This window comes from Engystomops pustulosus, chromosome 2 (assembly GCF_040894005.1).
Source record: "Engystomops pustulosus chromosome 2, aEngPut4.maternal, whole genome shotgun sequence".
Lineage (NCBI taxonomy): Eukaryota > Metazoa > Chordata > Amphibia > Anura > Leptodactylidae > Engystomops > Engystomops pustulosus.
In genome coordinates this window covers 150,250,624-150,269,019 of record NC_092412.1, presented here as the reverse complement: position 1 = coordinate 150,269,019, position 18,396 = coordinate 150,250,624, and the positions used below count along the sequence as shown (strand labels likewise).

The 18,396-nt window shown below is 38.1% G+C and overlaps 1 long non-coding RNA gene across 1 annotated transcript in view; it reads right to left on the bottom strand.

Moving 5' to 3' along the window:
• Nucleotides 1-693: 693 nt before the first annotated feature.
• LOC140116622 (uncharacterized) overlaps nucleotides 694-18,396 on the bottom strand; it is a 98,380-nt gene continuing 80,677 nt past the window's right edge. Inside the window, exon 3 of the long non-coding RNA XR_011852862.1 lies at nucleotides 694-815. This is a non-coding gene — a long non-coding RNA (uncharacterized lncRNA). The remainder of the gene's footprint in view (nucleotides 816-18,396) is intronic.

Genomic DNA, 18,396 nt, shown 5'->3' with positions numbered 1-18,396 from the left:
TCTTCTTCATAGTTGGAATCCCACATTTACTACATAATTTAAGTCTTGGTCTTACAAAAAAGTGCCAGACTCTGCCAGAACAGCATCATAGGATCTGCCTCTATTTCTGACCTAGCTCTCGGAATCCCCTTTTAACACTTGTATAATATGTCCTTCACTGAAGATTAATCTTTTTGTCAAGTTCTGTCAAGACTCACTGGTTTCATACTATAGGTAATCATATTTATGTAGATTGTGGTATGGAAAGCAATGTTTACCCTTTAATATAAACTGCATTTAACAGAAAACTTTAAAAGAAATATATTTTTACCCCAAAGATTTTACTGGAAGGGAGTCACAATTCAAAATGCTTAGTCTGGATGTGAAATAGCAATGTTCTCTTAGCTCAATGAAAGAGATTCTTTTAGAATCTCTGACAATACATTTCTTGAATTCAAAGGGCCTTTACCAGGAATGTCAGCAATTCTTGTGGATTAAAATCTGACATTTCAGAACTTTAATTTCACAAGATCTTTTTTTTTATTATATAGACCTATCAGCATGGACAAAATGATCTTACAATTCAAATTTAAAAACATTCTTAGTACGTAGGTCGATATAACTAAATTTTGTTTTTAATTAACCTTTTTATTTTAAATATAATTTCAACATCAATTTGCTTCTACTTACGCGAACAATCATTAACCTCTTCCCACTAAGTGCTGTATATGTCTTTAGCAATTGTGATAGTAGTTTTCAAGTTCTTCACAGGCATGGCATTTGCATATCAGCAGGTGCAAACTGTAACTTACAGCCATCAAGTTCACTATCAGGTGCTAAGCAAATAATTGTAACAGGATGCAAAAAGGAAAATTATGCCTTTAATAAGGTGATCTATACTGTAGTTCAATGGACTTTGAATTATTGTTAAAGTACTCTAAATAAATAGATAGGAAAGAGTATAATATGACAAACATCTACACATTCTATAATATCTAGAAATAGAAATAGCTTTAGCACAATAACTTCCTATTGCAAATATTTTATATTTATTGAAAAAAGTTTAAAAGTAGATCAATAAAATTTATGTACATTATAACTTCAACAACCACATATTCAGCCTTCAACAAATGTATTATATAAAACAGAATCCAATCTCATTATATTATCAAAATAATGGTTATCAAAATGATTTTTATCAACCAATAGATTTCCTCATGACACAAAATGTAAGAACATAATGTACATGACCAAAAATATAAAATGATAAAGATCTAAAATCGCAACTTCCAGGCCAAGATTTTGTGCACCTATTGCAAAGTAACCTTTGTAAAATAAGACTGGGCCCTGTCTTTGCCACTTTATATTGTCTAACTCTTTTATAAATAATATATAATATAAATTTATTGTTAAAGGGGTATTCCAGGAATCAGCATAATTCATATACAAATGGGTACTCAAAAAATAAGCTAATATGTAATTAGTTATTTAAAATTTTGCTCCCCTTAGCAGAAAATGCCGGTGACAGACTAATGAAGAATTAAAATGCCCTTGCCCTTTAATCAGTCCGTTAATTTCCTCCGCGCGGTCCGTTGCGTAGCAGACACAGGACAGAAGATGGCCACTGGTCACATGTCCTGCCCCTGCCAGGGCAGGTCATGTGATCCCAACTACGTTTGGCTGTAGTCGGTTGGTTGCAGAGCATCCAGTATGGCCAGTGTTTTGGTGAATTCAGTTACATATCATTAATATGGTAACAGAGCAAGAAAACCTGTTACATCATAATTATGAGCAGAGCATAAGAGGGAGGAGGAGTTACTGAGAACCAAAGGATCATGGAACTTGTAGTTACCATTGGCGGCCATCTTAGTGATAACTCCACCTACTTTAGAGAGGCCATAAATTTTGTAAATCATAAAATCGAACTATTTAAGCTTGTTTTGTGACTAATGACATTGAGTATTGTTGTATTCAATTATTTATATCCTCATGGGGTTTTGTGTCAGATGTTCATATTCCAGGAATACCCCTTTAAGGTTGATAACACAGAAAATGTGAGATGGGTAACATAGAAGTCTTTTGAGATAATGGATTTCCCATTTCCATTATGATTACCATTATTTGCTTATATAAGGCCGAATATGTGGTTGTTCAATTTGATACATTTGTTGAAGGCTGAATATGTGGTTGTTGAAGTAATGCTGTACATAAATTTTATACATGTACGATACTTTTAAGCTTCAAAAATAAAATATTTGCAGTAGGAAGAGATTGTGCTAGCGCTTCTTCTACATCACAGATCGTTTTACTGCTTGACACAATTTTGCAGCACATCACTTTCCCACTGGGGTGCTCCACAGGCTAAAGTGCCATCTCTAAAATATTTTTAACACATTCTACAATATAAAAAATGGTAAAATAATAAACTTAGTAGCAACATGTTCACAGCTCCCTGTACTATAAACATAATGGCATAAAACACTGTGAATGCTGTAAAAGAAATACTGCAAATGTTCATACAATAAAAAGTAACCAGGATGTCATAAGTACTCTAAAATGGAAATGAAAGCACAGCAAGTCCAACAAAAAAATAATATATTGAACCCTATAGCAATGCAAAAATGAAAAGTTATTGCACTCAGAGAGTGCAAGGGGACATAAAATCAATGAGTAAAACAAAAAAAAAAAATATAATTTTGAATAATACACAAAGGATTAATGAAAATATATACATTTTTAAATTCAGTCCTTTCCAAATAGACAAAATCTCTGAGCTGTTTACATTCATGTTAATGTAACTACTATTTTTATTGAATACATTTAAAACTTCTAATTTAGAATTCACCTAAAATCTTAACACATAAATCAGATTTTTTTATGTCTTTGCGTGAAGACCTACTCTGAATATTTTGCACTGTGTACATAAGGATGGAATTGTATTTTGTATGATGATAGATGCTTCTTTGGATGGGAACAATTAACATTCTTATTAACAAAGCAGCTTCTTTGTTCTGAACATCTGATGTATTGTATAAAGAAACTAATTATTTAATAATGAAATTGCTTTTATTATGATATCAAGTATGCAAAGCAGTAATTTCCGCTTCCTTTATACATTAATTTTTCTTTCATGTATTTTTATGGTACAAGTTAGTTATAAGGTAATGCAAATAATCCAAAGATGTTACATATTTTAAATCAGGCTTTTATCATGTACATATTTTCTAAACATTTTTGTTTCTGACTTCTGACAAAGATAAATATAGGAATATAAAGTAAAACTGTGGTCTCAATAATAATAAGCAGCTCTATTGCTGACCTCTTGTTACTGCTTGGCTGCTTGGAAGGAGACTCTCTTTTTATGAAGCAGAAAGGTAGGTATGACATAACTTTTTCTGACTTTTAGATCTTTTCTATTGTTCTGTTATTGTATCGGACAGCTCATACATTCCCACAGCTTTAAATTCCACTCCTATGCGGATAAATGTCAGATTTATATAGTTGGCCCAGACCTCACCTCTCTGCTCAACAGATTTCCTAGTGTTATCAGCCATCTCTGCTATTCATTTTCAGCTTTCTAATGATCATCATGAACAAAACTTAACTTTCCTCCACCTAACACCCTTCATTAGACATATGACCTAAGTGTGGACCTGGCAAGAATTCAGAAACCAGAAGTCAGAAAGCAGAAATACAAGAGAGCTAGACACACAGCAAGATAGCAGTTTGACCAGTAAGGAGTCAAAGCAACACTGGAGACTTAAAGGGAACTCAGCCCTGCCACAGGTGGAATGAGCAATCAATCAATTACAGATCAAAGTGTTAACTCTTGCAAGACAGACTCAGTGAGGGGAGTGGCAGACATCATGTCAAACAGCATAGGACCTAGTTCACACTGCTGAAAGATGATAAATTCAGTGTCTCCTAATCCTACCAGCACGGTTAGAGGAGACAGCAGACGCAGACGTGACAGTACCCCCCCTTTTACAAGGGGCCACTGGACCCTCATTAGGGCCACCAGGTTTGGAGGGGTTTCGCTGATGATATTGCCTGAGGAGGCGCGGGGCATGAAGATCTCTGCTAGCGACCCAAGTACGATCCTCAGGGCCAAACCCCTTCCAATGTAGAAGATACTGGACAGAGTTCTGAACTCTGCGAGAGTCAAGAATTTTCTCGACTTCAAATTCCAGTTCTCCCTGAATGACAATGGGAGCCGGTGGCTCAGACCTAGGCAGGACAGGGAGAACGTACTTCTTCAGTAGAGATTTATGAAAGACATTATGGATACGGAGGGTACGGGGTAACTGAAGTCTGAATGCCACTGGATTTATCACTTCGGTAATAGTATAGGGACCCACATAGCGGGGAGCAAATTTCCATGATGGTACTCTAAGACGTAGGTTTTTGGTTGACAACCACACACGTTCCCCCAAGACATACTCAGGACCAGGTGACCGTTTTTTGTTAGCCTGACGTTGTTGGGAATCTTGGGCTTTAACCAGGTTCGAAAGAGCCTGAGCCCAGACTAAGCTTAGCCTTTGGAAGGTACTTTCAGCGAACGGGTTAACAGATTCAATCTCTCTACATGACGAGTACCTAGGATTAAACCCATAATTACAATAGAATGGCGAAACTTTGGTGGAAGAATTTACCCTATTGTTTAGGGCAAACTCTGCGAGGGGAAGAAATTGTTTCCATTTCTCCTAAGAGTCAGAGACATAACACCTTAGAAATTGCTCCAGAGTGATTTAATCTCTCAGTTTGGCCATTGGTCTCCAGATGAAAGGCGGAAGAGAAGGACAGAGAGACACCCAGACGACCACAGAACTCCCTCCAAAATTTGGATACAAACTGAACACCTCGATCAGACACAATATTCTCTGGAATCCCATGAAGACGAAGTATATGATTGATAAACAGGGAGGCTAATATCTTGGCACTGGGAAGCTTCTTCAAAGGGATCAAGTGACGCATTTTCGAGAACCTATCACATACCACCCAGATAACAGTTTTCCCCTGGGAATCAGGCAAATCCATAGATATGCGAGTCCAGGGTCTTCTAGGAAGAGGGAGAGGATGAAGAAGCCCTTCCTGACAATGACGAGGTACTTTAGATCTAGCACAGACCTCGCAAGCAGCCACAAAACCCTGGACGTCACGGGACCATGACGGCCACCAATAGGACCTGGACAGCAGAAACTTAGTTCCAGCAATACCTGGGTGACCGGCCAGGACAGAGCAATGTATCTCTTCAAGAACGCGGAGTCGTAAGTTAGGGGGAACAAAAAGTCTCCCTACAGGTACATTATCAGGAGCAGAATCCTGGGCATTAGCAATGGCAGCGGCTAAATCCTGACAGAAATTACAACACCGGGCGACAGGATCTTTTCTGGAACCGTCTCAGGGGCATTACTGGAGAAGCTACGAGATAGAGCAGCAGCCTTAGTGTTCTTAGACCCCGGACGATATGTTATAATAAAGTCAAAACGAGTGAAAAACAAAGCCCAACAAGCCTGACTAGGATTAAGCCTTTTAGCACTATCTAAATACAACAAATTTTTGTGGTCTGTTATAACTGTAATTTGATGTCTAGCCCCCTCAAGGAAGTGCCTCCACTCCTCAAACGCCCACTTTATGGCCAGGAGTTCACGATTACCAACATCGTAGTTGAGCTCAGTAGGGGAAAACTTCCTTGAGATTAATGCTACAGGATGAAGGTTAGTAAGGGATTCAGGACCCCGAGACAAAACAGCCCCAACCCCAAACTCAGATGCGTCAACCTCTACAATAGAAGGTTGACTCAAATCAGGCTGGATCAAAACGGGAGCATTCATGAAACTTTTCTTTAATTGCATGAATGCTAACTCAGCATCTGGAGTCCAATGGGTTACATCAGCACCTTTCCTAGTGAGATCAGTCAACGGCTTGGCCAAAACAGAAAAATTTTTAATAAATTTTCGATAGTAATTAGCAAAACCCAAAAATCGCTGTAGCGATTTCAAGCTTGTGGGCTGTTCCCAATTTTTAATAGCCGTTACTTTGGCGGGATCCATACAAAAAGACTCAGGAGTGATAATATAACCCAGAAAGGATATTTTTTGGACTCCAAACAAACACTTAGACAGTTTAGCGAACAACTGATTCTGGCGAAGTCTAGACAGTACATTTCTGACATGTTGTACATGAGTGTCCCAGTCTGGATAGAAGATCAAAATATCATCTAAATAAACCACAACATATTGACCCAGAAGATCACGAAAGATATCATTTACAAATTGTTGAAAGATAGCAGGGGCATTACACAACCCAAAAGGCATAACTAGGTACTCCAAATGTCCCTCTGGGGTATTAAACGCCGTCTTCCATTCATCTCCATCCCTGATACGAATCAGATTATAGGCTCCACACAAATCAATCTTGGAAAACCAATGGGCAACCACTATCTGATTGAATAAGTCAGGGATCAATGGGAGCAGATATTGATTCTTTACAGTAATGTTATTAAGTTCACGATAGTCTATGCAAGGTCTGAGACCGTCCTTCTTTCCGACAAAAAAAGAATCCTGCCCCCATAGGAGAGTTAGACGGGTGGATATGTCCCTTTTGTAAACTGTCCCGGATGTACTCCCGCATGGCCTCACGCTCTGGGGAAAATAAATTAAATATCCTCCCTTTGGGGTAATTGACCCCAGGCAGGATATAAATCCCACAGTCTTAAGGCCTATGCGGGGGCAAGGACTCAGCAGAACCTTTATCAAAAACATCAGAAAAGTCTGAAATGTACTCTGGCAGAATGGCATCTTCAGACTGAATTTCAGTAACAAGCAGAGAACAACAATGAGAGGAACACTTCTGACCCCACTTAGTCAATTCACCAGAGGTCCAGTCAAAGACTGGGTAGTGTAGAGCTAACCAAGGAAGACCCAAGATGATATCAGTAGATAAATTTTTAGACACAAAAAATTGCAATAACTCAGTGTGAATGGAGCCAACCTGCAAGGAAATTTGGGGGGTTTTAGAGTCAATCTTACCGTCCTTTAACGGAGAGGAATCAGCACCAGTAACATGGAATGGAGCATCCAGTTTTATCAAATCAACACCGAGGGCCATAAAAAAATTTAAATTAACAAAATTTGCTGCAGCCCATGAATCCACAAAAGCCTTGCCAGAAACCGATCTCTCATTGACTGAGAGGGTTATAGGTAACAAAATTTTTGAGACTGATTCGGGAAATACCTGTGTGCCTAAGCGACCTTCCCGAAGGCCGCCTAGGCGCTGGAGTTCTCCGGCGCTGGTCTTACAGGACACGTCCTTATCAGGTGACCGGAGTTCCCACAGTAGAAACAGAGCAAATTCTTTTTACGGTGTTCCTTGCGGTCACGGGAAGAAATGGTGCCCACTTGCATGGGTTCTTCTGCATTCCCCCATGATTCTTTAGAAGGATTGACAGAGAAAGAGGCAGAGAAGTAGGAACACGGAAAGCAGACACACGCTCACGCTTACGTTCCCTAAAGCGCCTGTCTACTCTGACTGCCAGACATTGCCTGTTCTAGTGTGTTAGGTTCGGGATGTCCCACTAACAGATCTTTAAGGGCATCAGACAAGCCCAATCTGAATTGGTACCTAAGGGCACGATCACCCCAACCCGTTGGGATGGCCCACCTTCTGAATTCAGAGTAGTCCTCAACTGCACGTTTACCCTGACGTAAAGTAGTCAACTGTTCCTCAGCATAACTGGATTTGTCTGGTTCCTCATACAGAGATCCTAAGGCTGAAAAGAAAAGATCCACAGAGGTCAATTCAGGTGCATCAGAGGCTAACGAGAATGCCCACTCTTGGGGACTACCTCGCAGGAGTGAAATGATAATGCCCACCTTTTGAACTTCAGTACCTGAAGACTGGGGCCTAAGACGAAAATACAATTTACAACTCTCCCTGAAGGAGAAATAAAGCTTCCTATCACCACTAAAGAGATCAGGCAGCTTGACTTTAGGTTCACACACTGACAAACCTGAGGTAGCAGGGGGGCGCTGTTCCTGCAACTGAACCCGCTCTGCAAGGTTCTGTACCATCTAAACTAAGCAATGTAACTGGTTGCTAATAGCCTCCATAATACTGCTCCAGTGATATAATATTTTATGGCTGGTCAAAATGTAATGGCAGGACACAAACAAGGACAGTGAGCCCTGACACTGAGACCCCCAAACTGTCCCTACCTACTTATTGGGTCCCCCCTAAACGGAGGCCAATAACTGGGCAGCGTTCCCTCCCTGGGTAAGGTGTGAACACGTAACAAAACAGACAAACAAACACAATAAGGCGAGGTAAACAATCCGGGTCGGCAACAGCAGGGAATAACAACAACCAAATCACAATCCAAATAGACTAGCCAATAAACAGGCAAGAATTCAGAAACCAGAAGTCAGAAGGCAGAAATACAAGAGCGCTAGACACACAGCAAGATAGCAGTTTGACCAGCAAGGAGTCAAAGCAACTTTGGAGACTTATAGGGAACTCAGCCCTGCCACAGGTGGAATGAGCAATCAATTACAGATCACAGTGTTAACTCTTGCAAGACAGACTCAGTGAGGGGAGTGGCAGACATCATGTCAAACAGCATAGGACCTAGTTCACACTGCTGAAAGATGATAAATTCAGTGTCTCCTAATCCTACCAGCACGGTTAGAGGAGACAGCAGGCGCAGACGTGACACTATAGCTTTTTTAATTTTCCCACATAAAGAGCTCTTTGATGGGTTATTTTCTGCGTAACAAATTCCACTTCATAGTGACGGTATTTAATATTCCATGGCGTGTACTGGTAAGTGGGAAAAAAATTCCAAATGCAGTGAAATTGGGAAAAAAATGCATTTGGAACATTTTCTTGTGGGCTTGGATTTTACAGCTTTCACTGTGTGCCCCAAATGACATGTCTACTTTATTCTTTGGGTTGCTAAGATTACGTGGATACCAAATTGGTATAGTTTTTATAATGTTTTCATACATTTAAAAAAATTAAAACCTCCTGTACAAAATTTTTTTTGGGGATTTTGCCTTCTTCTGTTGCCAATAACTTTTTCATACTTTGTTGTGCAGAGCTGTGGGTGGTGTCATTATTCATGACTTTCAATGCCGCTTTCATTGCTATAATTTTTAGGACTGTGTGACTTTTTGATCACTTTTTATAATTTTTTTTTATATGTTTCAAAATGGCAAAAAAAGCCATTTTTCGTCTTTGGACGCTATTTTCCGTTACGGGGTTAAACGCATTGAAAAACCATTATTATATTTTGATAGATCGGGCATTTTCAGATGCGTTGATACCTAATGTGTTTATGATTTTTACTGTTTATTAATATTTATATCAGCTCTATTGAAAGGGGGGTGATTTGAATTTTTAGATTTTTTTTTATTATAATTTTTTTTAAACTCTTTTTTTAATTTTACTTTTACTATTTTTCAGACTCCCTAGGGTACTTTAACCCTAGGTTGTCTGATTGATCCTATAATATACTGCCATACTGCAGTATGGCAGTATATGGGGATTTTCCTCCTCATTCATTACAATGTGCAATTACGACGCCCATGCGCCGCCATCTCTTTGATCGATGTGAAAGCACCCTGTAAGCCTTTGCTGCAATATGCAGCAAAGACTTTCTGGCTATGGAGAGGGCTCGGCCAGCGAGCACGGGTCGGAAAGGGGTTAAGCCCTATATCCAAGCCATAACTACAACCTTCTGGCCCCACCTCGACAACATTTCCTGCATATTATATTTTCTTAATCTGGAGTCTTAAACCTAGCTGCTCCATGCCCTTATCATCTCCAGCTTGGAATACTAAACATTCTTCTCTGTGGTCTCCCAGTGAACTCTCTTACACCCCTCCAATCCATACTCAACTCATCAAATTTAATACCCTCCATGGATCACTTATCTATCTCGGGCCAAATCAGTCCTGCACGTCATCTCTAACCCCCACAAAAGCTTCTGCTGTGTTTTCCTATTATCTATGTTCCCTATTACCCTCTAATGTCTGACTGTCTCCCACCTTCCAAACCTTCAAATCTAACTTGATTGCCTACAATACAAAATAATCCCACTGTTAGGTTCCATAATCACATGTCTCCATCCACCATTTGATATACTGTGTTTTCCAGAAAATAATACAAGGCCTTATATTAATTTTCTCCTTTAAACATACTGGCCCAGGTTTATTAAAGCCCATGTACCAGTTTTCTGTCTGACTTTGCACATTCTTTTCAAAACAAATTGCTTGCACATACATTTATAAAGTGTATGTGTTATAAATGTCTGCAGCATACAAGAAGGAACACGAAATACTGCATTACAATGCACAGTCGGACTCTGCAACACATGTATCAAGCAGTGACTTACAGAATTGTGTTGCACGCCCTGTATTAAAGGGGCACTCTGTCGGAGCAATGCAAGAACGGGCACCACAATATATGAATCTGGCGCTCTCTGCACACTCCACAGGCAAACTGCACATATTTACACTATTTTGATACATGTGGGCTACTAGGTCCACTTATTTTCCATTATCAAATATTCACATTTACGAATCTTGATATTTATGAACAAAAAGCAACATTTTTTATTTGAAGGTAGTCATGTCATCAACTTCTGTGAAATATATATATAACTATCCAAATCCTGAATTCCATGAACATTTAAGAACATCGAGCAACATTTATTCAAGGACATAAATACAAGCAAGATAGAGAAACAATAGTGCAATAGTAGGCTAATGTCACTAGATAAATACAATTTTATTAAATTTAGTTGATGTTTCACAAAAAAAAATACAACTACAAACTAGGTGAGTAAATAATTTAAAACTGAAAATAGAAATATGCAATATTATTTAAAATTGTAGCCCCCAAAGGAGCAATTCTTATGCCAGCCATCAGAAGGCTCGAAGTAGTACGTGCATTATCTAGGACGCTAATTACTTAAACTGTGTCCTGGTTAGCATAGGGATCTACAAGGTCGTTCACCTACCTGTCCTCATCTGATATAGATGACTGATGGGTACGCCTTAGAAGTTACGATTCTTCAGTTTAGGGACTGCAGGTATTGACCATCATTGAAACCATAAGTATGAATATCATATAGGTAATTAGAAAACTGAGGCTGGGGTAAAAAAAAAAAGTGCACCTAAAGTATCGGGGGTGCCCAGCATTATTCCTATTTTTTCCTAGCTGTGGGGGGTTCTAAATACACCCTAATACCTCACCACAGGACCGCAGCCCTAAACAGCTGCCACACCGTGTGGAACCTCCCCCTACACTCGGCCTTCTAGTCCTACAATTAGGAAGGAGGAGGAGAGGTAGAAAATGTTCATCTAATAACAACATATTCTTGTATGGCTTGCCCATATGTTTTTAGATATATACTTGTATGGCTTGCTCATATGTTCTTTAGATATATAAGATATATCCCAACACCATGATTCAGAAATATGTCAATAGGTGATAAGTATATAACGTGTTTAAGACTCTATATGACATGTTTCACCTGCAAACTGCAGGCTCATTAGGTGTACAATAGACCACAAAAAAGACGTGTTCAGCTTGTAATGATGTGATAAATGTGAGCGGTGTAATCACCGCGTCCAGCTTGCAATGATAAGATGAACATGGGCGGTACATTCAAAGACTCTCCATATAGATTGTTAGGCAGTGGCCATATTACCATGGGAGAGGGATCCCTTCAGATTAGATGCTGATTTGGACCAAGCGCCAGAATAGTTGCGGCATCCCAATCGACAGGGTTACGCCAGTGTGTCCGTGGAGTAACAAATACAAACGTGAGACACATACAATGGCAAAAATGGACTACAACAAAGCATAAAAAAAAAAACCTTAAAGTGAGGGACTATAAGGCCCCTGTACTTGCGTTATCCCCCTCACACACCCAAACACTGCCAAGAAATGAAAACGATGAAAACGATGAAAGAAAAGTAGATAAATAAGGATTATATACAACCAGACACCTGTAAGCTAAAAACAGCAGTATAGAACAGAGTCAGAGTAAACACTATGAAACAATACCCAAGTAAGGCACCCCTGAGGAAGTCACGGATACGTGACGAAATGTCACTGCTTCTGTTCTATCTTGTATACGTGTTTTACCTAGTGTTTATCTAGTGACGTTAACCTATTATTGCACTGCTGTTTCTCTTCCTTGCCTGTATTTATGTAGTTTAATGGAGCAAATTCCTTTTACATATAGCTATGCTGTTCCACCTTTGTAAATATTTATTCAAAGACAGTCATGTCATCATCTTGAAACTCTAAATTTTTATATTTAAATTCTTTTGACTCCATTTCTATTAGAACTATAGGCACCAGACTCTCATGTTTAGCACTTTCCTTAAAGGGGTATTCCAGGAATCAGAATAATTCATATACAAATCAGTACTCAAAATATAAGCTAATGTGTAATTAGTTGTTAATTAAAATTTTGCTCCCCTTAGCAGAAAATGCTGGTGACATACAATGTAATGAAGAATAAAAATGCTACTGGCCCTTTAATCAGTCCGTTAATTTCCTCCACGCGGTCCGTCGCAGAACAGAAGATGGCTGCTGATCACATGTCCACATCAAATGTCCTGCACCTGCCTGGGCAGGGTCATGTGATCACCACTATATTTGGCTGTAGTCGGTTGGTTGCAGCGCATCCATTATGGTCAGTGTTTTGTTGATGGCAGTTACACATCATTACTATGGTAACAGAGCAAGAAAGTCCGTTGTATCATCACCAGGAGCAGAGCATAAGAGGGAGGAGGAGTTACTCAGAACTAAAGGATCATGGAACTTGTAGTTTCCAGTGGCGGCCATCTTAGTGATAACTCCACCTACTTTAGAGAGGCCATAAAATTTGTAAATCATAAAATTTAACTATTTAAGCTCCGTTTTGTGACAAATGACATTGAGTATTGTTGTATTCATTTATTTATATCATCATGGGTTTTCGCCGTAAATGACTACCCCTTTTCCAACGCATACAAAACACCGGTAAAAATTTTTAAAAAACTGATTTGAATTTAACATGGTCCTTTTTTTAATTTAAATTCTTATGACATGCAAGTATATAGCAGGAAAACTGTCGCTCATAAACATAAGGCATACAACAACAACATTACCATCGTCCATTTTACTGTAAATGTTACCATACTGTACCTTAAATTTTTATTTTATTAAATATTCCATGCCATGTACTCATAAGCGGGAAAAAAAATCCAAATGCAATGAAAATGGTGAAAAAACGCATTTGCGCCATTTTCTTGTGGGCTTGGATATCAAGTCTTTCACTAAGTGCCCCAAATTACATGTCTACTTTATTCTTTGGGTTGGTACGATTAAGGGGATACCAAATTTGTATAGGTTTTATAATGTTTTCATACATTTACAAAAATGAAAACCTCCTGTACAAAAATTATTTTTTTTATTTTGCCAACTTCTGGCGCTAATAACTTTTTTATACTTTGGTGTACAGAGCTGTGGGTAGTGTCATTTTTTGTGAAATTTGATAATATTTTCAATGATATCCTTTTTAGGACTGTACGACCTTTTGATCACTTTTTGTAGATTTTTTTATATTTTTCAAAATGACAAAAAAGTTCCATTTTCGACGTTGGGCGCTATTTTCCGTTACGGGGTTAAACGCATTGAAAAACCGTTATCATATTTTGATAGATCGGGCATTTTCAGACGCGTCGATACCTGATGTGTTTATGATTTTTACTGTTTATTTATATTTATGTCAGTTCTAGGGAAAGGGGAGTGATTTGAAATTTTAGGTTTTTTTATTATAATTTTTTTTAAATTTTTATTTATACTATTTTTCAGACTCCCTAGGGTACTTTAGTCTGATCGATCCTACCATATACTGCCATACTTACAGTTTATGGCCCAGTGCAATGATGTTTGTGTCATGTTTCTGAAAGAGATGTTTTTCACAAAAGCAGGCCAATTTTTTCTCTTCATTGGTTCTTAATTTTTCAAGCAATCATGGTCTTATTGTTTAAAACAAATGTGCAAATATTAGTAGCTTTTAGTGAGAGTGTATTACTCTTTGCTTCATTGATTTTATGGAGCTTATAAGAAGCGTTTCACTTTAATGTCCTCATCAATATTAATAATTTAGATTGCACACACTTAATATTTTCAACATAGCATTTAGTATTATGGTTACTTATTCAGAATTCCATTTAATGGAGTCTTTTTTTTTTTATCAGCTGTGTTTCAGGAACAGTGCACGGCTATTCAGATGTTCTTAAAAGACAAATTCTTCAAAAATATCAGTTAATCTTTAACCAGGCAGTACTAAATGTACTGTACAAAAAGGAAGCAGAAGCAACTTTCATTTTATAGTCATGTTCTAAACAACCTTGGCTAAATAATTATTATAGCTACTTATTTAGTAACAAATGTTCAGCATTGTGGAACTCATGAGCACTTTATAAAGACAGTGCAGATATGAGCAGACAGCTCTGTACGCTCACTGTATGTATAGTCTATGTCAATGGGCACTGTCTAGTCTATGTCAAATAGTCATCACTTTCTGTTAGTCAAAGCAAATGCCTATGTGAGTCAGTTCAACAAACAATCAAATGGACTTCAATCCTTTTGTTCTGTAACTAAGATTGCAAAAATGCTTACATTATTCTTTAGTCTATGCTACTCCAACTACCCCAAGACCACTGCCAGCCATGCCACATTTTGTGCTTTTTACTATTTTGAAGCTTCCAAAAATTCTTCTGCAAAGCCAGATTAATCACTGTGTCTGATGCAGGATGAGTTGGGGTCCACCTGCGTGCTGTCATGTTGGGGATAGACGTTGGTCTCAATTATGTTATTTGGGAGTGACAATCCTCCCCAAAATAGTGGCGCCCTACCACAGCCTCTGCCACAGTGATTGCAGGCGTTAATGGCAGGGAGGGGGACGGGGGGGAATGAGCCAAACCTGGAACCTAACTTAACTGTGGGTCCGCTCAACACTATGGTTAATTAATCTGGTGCAGTAAGAAACTAGCGGGCCATACTTTGCACCTCTTATTCGTTGGTCTAGTTTGCTTCTTCACAATAATTCACATTTTGGTGCACCAACTTTTCTCTGCAATCTCTGACACAGAAGCATGCTGGATTAACTTCTTGAATGTTTAGTTAAGATCCCAAGTCCCCTCTTAGTTACGTATGTAAGTATATTGTGGAGTTCTTACTGTTAGTTCTAGGATAACATATATGAAGCACAGTAAATGCAATACCCAATACTAAATGGAGCATCTTCACACCCCAGAAATAATGACCATACAAGATATTGCTAGACTTATACAGATAAAAGCTGTGTTGGTGGAGCACTTCTCTTCAGTGTTGTGATATCAAATCAGTGATGTAGATATAATGGCCCATATATATAATTGTAACTGCACATGTATTTATTAAGTGTTTGCACCAGTTTTGTGCTGTGGTTGCATTTTGTCTGACACTTTTGAAAACTATGACCTAAAGGGGCGTGTTGGTGTGTGTTCCTAGTTTGCACCACATTTGTGGTGCATCAGAGTGAAGCACCAAGCAGCAAAATGCACCAAGAGAGAAAATGTGCAACTGTGTGCACATACTGGAAACAGCCTAGATTAGTTAAAAACATGCAACGCTGTTTAATAATATGGCTCAAAGTGGACATTACCGAGGCAAATTGCACAAAGGCAGAATGCACAGTTATCATTTATCTGGGCCGATGCCTTCAAGCTGTCGACATGATAATCTTTTATCACGCTGTCAGGAGTAACCTTGCAGTGGATTTAGTTATTCAGCGTATTTTGTTTTTATTTACATATTTTTCTTCTACAAAACAGGCAGAAAGATTTTTCTCCTTCTAAAGCTGATGGTCAGGGACACAATGCTAAAAGCTGCTGGTATCTTCACCCCTCTTGTCAGGTATATATATGTTTATAGCATATCTTCTTATAGGAGAAGAAAGTATAATCTGAAAGTGTACACGGAGGGTGTGATATTTCCTACAAAGACTCTATTCAGTATGTTTGATAAATGCCTAGTCTTTCTTACAGAGGCCCAGTTAGAGTCTATAAGGTCCTTAGAGTGCTGTCCTTATCCATACCTACTAGTCTCTCAAGTTATTTAATGTCTAATTCTCTGATACCATGTCAGATTGTCAGGATTATATATTGCCAGATAAAATATACCTTCTTCTGCTTCTTCTCATAGGTCCCTACAATCTGCGGCTTTTTATCATCCTGGTGATGTAAATTATCCAGGGATGTCTATGCCTTTGGAGGAGGCTACGTTTTGGTCTCCGTCTCACGATAACATCAAGACAGGAACCTCCACATGGGCACAAAATGTATATTAATATTCTGCAGCTCCACTTTCAGCCAGAGAAAGTTATATATTTATTATTTCTGAAGGTTGCTGTTCCAAAGTGAGGTTTTGCTGTTTTCCAATGATGAATATTTGATAAAGCAAGATGGAGGACTACATGACTAGAGGTCAATGACCATCTTAAGAACAGATGACCAACACTACAGCTCTGACATTGCCATCACATCTAGATAGGGTTTTCTATTACCGGATGTGACTTACCCTTAGATATTACTTTTTTACCCACTGGATTTTAAAGGTCAGGTAAAGATGAAACATGGTGTAGAATATCCGGCATGTCAAAGTCTATTTCAGACCAAGTCTATTTATTGACCATGCTGCAAATGTATTATTTAACAACTGAATGGCTACTTCTTTACTGTACAATTTACTGTATGAGAGCTAGAGGTTTATGATGGTGATACACAAACTTGCAACCTACATAGTCCTTTTGCACAGAGAGATAAGAGACTGAGAAATCTTCTTAGAAAAATTAAATAAGAAATAGCTTCAAATTAGTTCTGCACAATCCATTTATGAATCAACAGCCCAACAAATCCACTTATCAAAGGACCAAAAGTTTATTTTAAGAGTGTCCGCTCATGACTGCAAAGAAGGCTTTTTCAGTCTCTAAGGAGGCACATACACTTCTCAATGTCAATGAAAACAGTACTTTTTCCTTAAATACATTAAAAATATCTAGCTTCAATGCCCTTGACAATCAGTTTCTACAATGCAATGTCCATTCTTCATGGTCTTGTATTGGTAGTGCTTTGAGTTTCAATTAAGATGCCAATCACTCAATCACAAACCATTAAGTAGGAGACCAACTTCACTGCTAATGCATAAGAATCATCTGCTTCAATGCATCAAGATGGCACTTAGACTATATATAGATTCCCAGTGGAGATGTGATGTGTAGAGGCAGTAATCTACAACCCAGTGTGGTCATTAACATGTGGTATATAATGAATGAATAAATTAACATTTCTAATTTCTTTATGTTGGTTCCAGTTGATAAAGAATCACAAGTTCATTTCTGATGATTCATTAGTTTATAAGTCTTAGTATTTCCTTTGGGGCAGTAACTTAATATTCTCTTCCATGGAATCAAATATCATCGGTGGTCTTTTGAATATGCCCTCCTAACTCTGCAGACTAAAGGTGCTCTACTTGCCAGTGCAGTAGAATAGGGGTTGTTGCTATCATATCATTCAATGGAAATTCTATGGGATTCAAAGTTATTTAGCAGGTTAATTTGCTACACTATTATAGGATAGTATGTTACAGCTACAAGTCCCTAGTCAAGCTTCACAACATATAGATGAGACTGTTTTTAAATGCACTTGCTTTATTTAGCACCTTGCTACCGATTGAGTTTTTCTATTTTGCATTTCCATTTTTTACACGCTACTTTCAAAAATCTCAACCTTTTTTAGATTTCCATGTAGAGAGCTTGTAGGGTGGCTTGTTTTCCGCTTAGCACAGTGTACTTCCTAGTTAAAGTATTTTTTATTTTACATCATGTACTGGGAGAATGGAAAAATGAAATTGACAAAAAAAAAACACATTAGCAACATATTATTGTGGTTTTTAGTTTAATGTCTTTCACTTTGCAATCAAATTACACCTTATCTCTATTCTTTGGGTTGGTACCATTGCAGGGATACCAAATTTATATGGAGTTTTAATAGATTTTAAAAAATTTTACCTTTTGTAAGTTTTATTTATTTATTTTACCATATTCTGACATCAATAACTTTTTCATATTTTGATGTGTGGACCTGTATATGGTATGCTTTGTGCAATAAGATGAGGTTTTTATTTCTACCATAACGAGGACTGTATGACCTTTTTATGACTTTTCAATCAAATTTTAATGTGTTGTAAAATGACAAAAAAAGGGCGATTCGAACATGTGGGTGCTATTTTCCTTTATGGAGTTCAAGGGGGGTGATTTAGATTAAATCATTTAAATCACTGAATCTGTAAATGAGCCTGCTAATGGCAGAC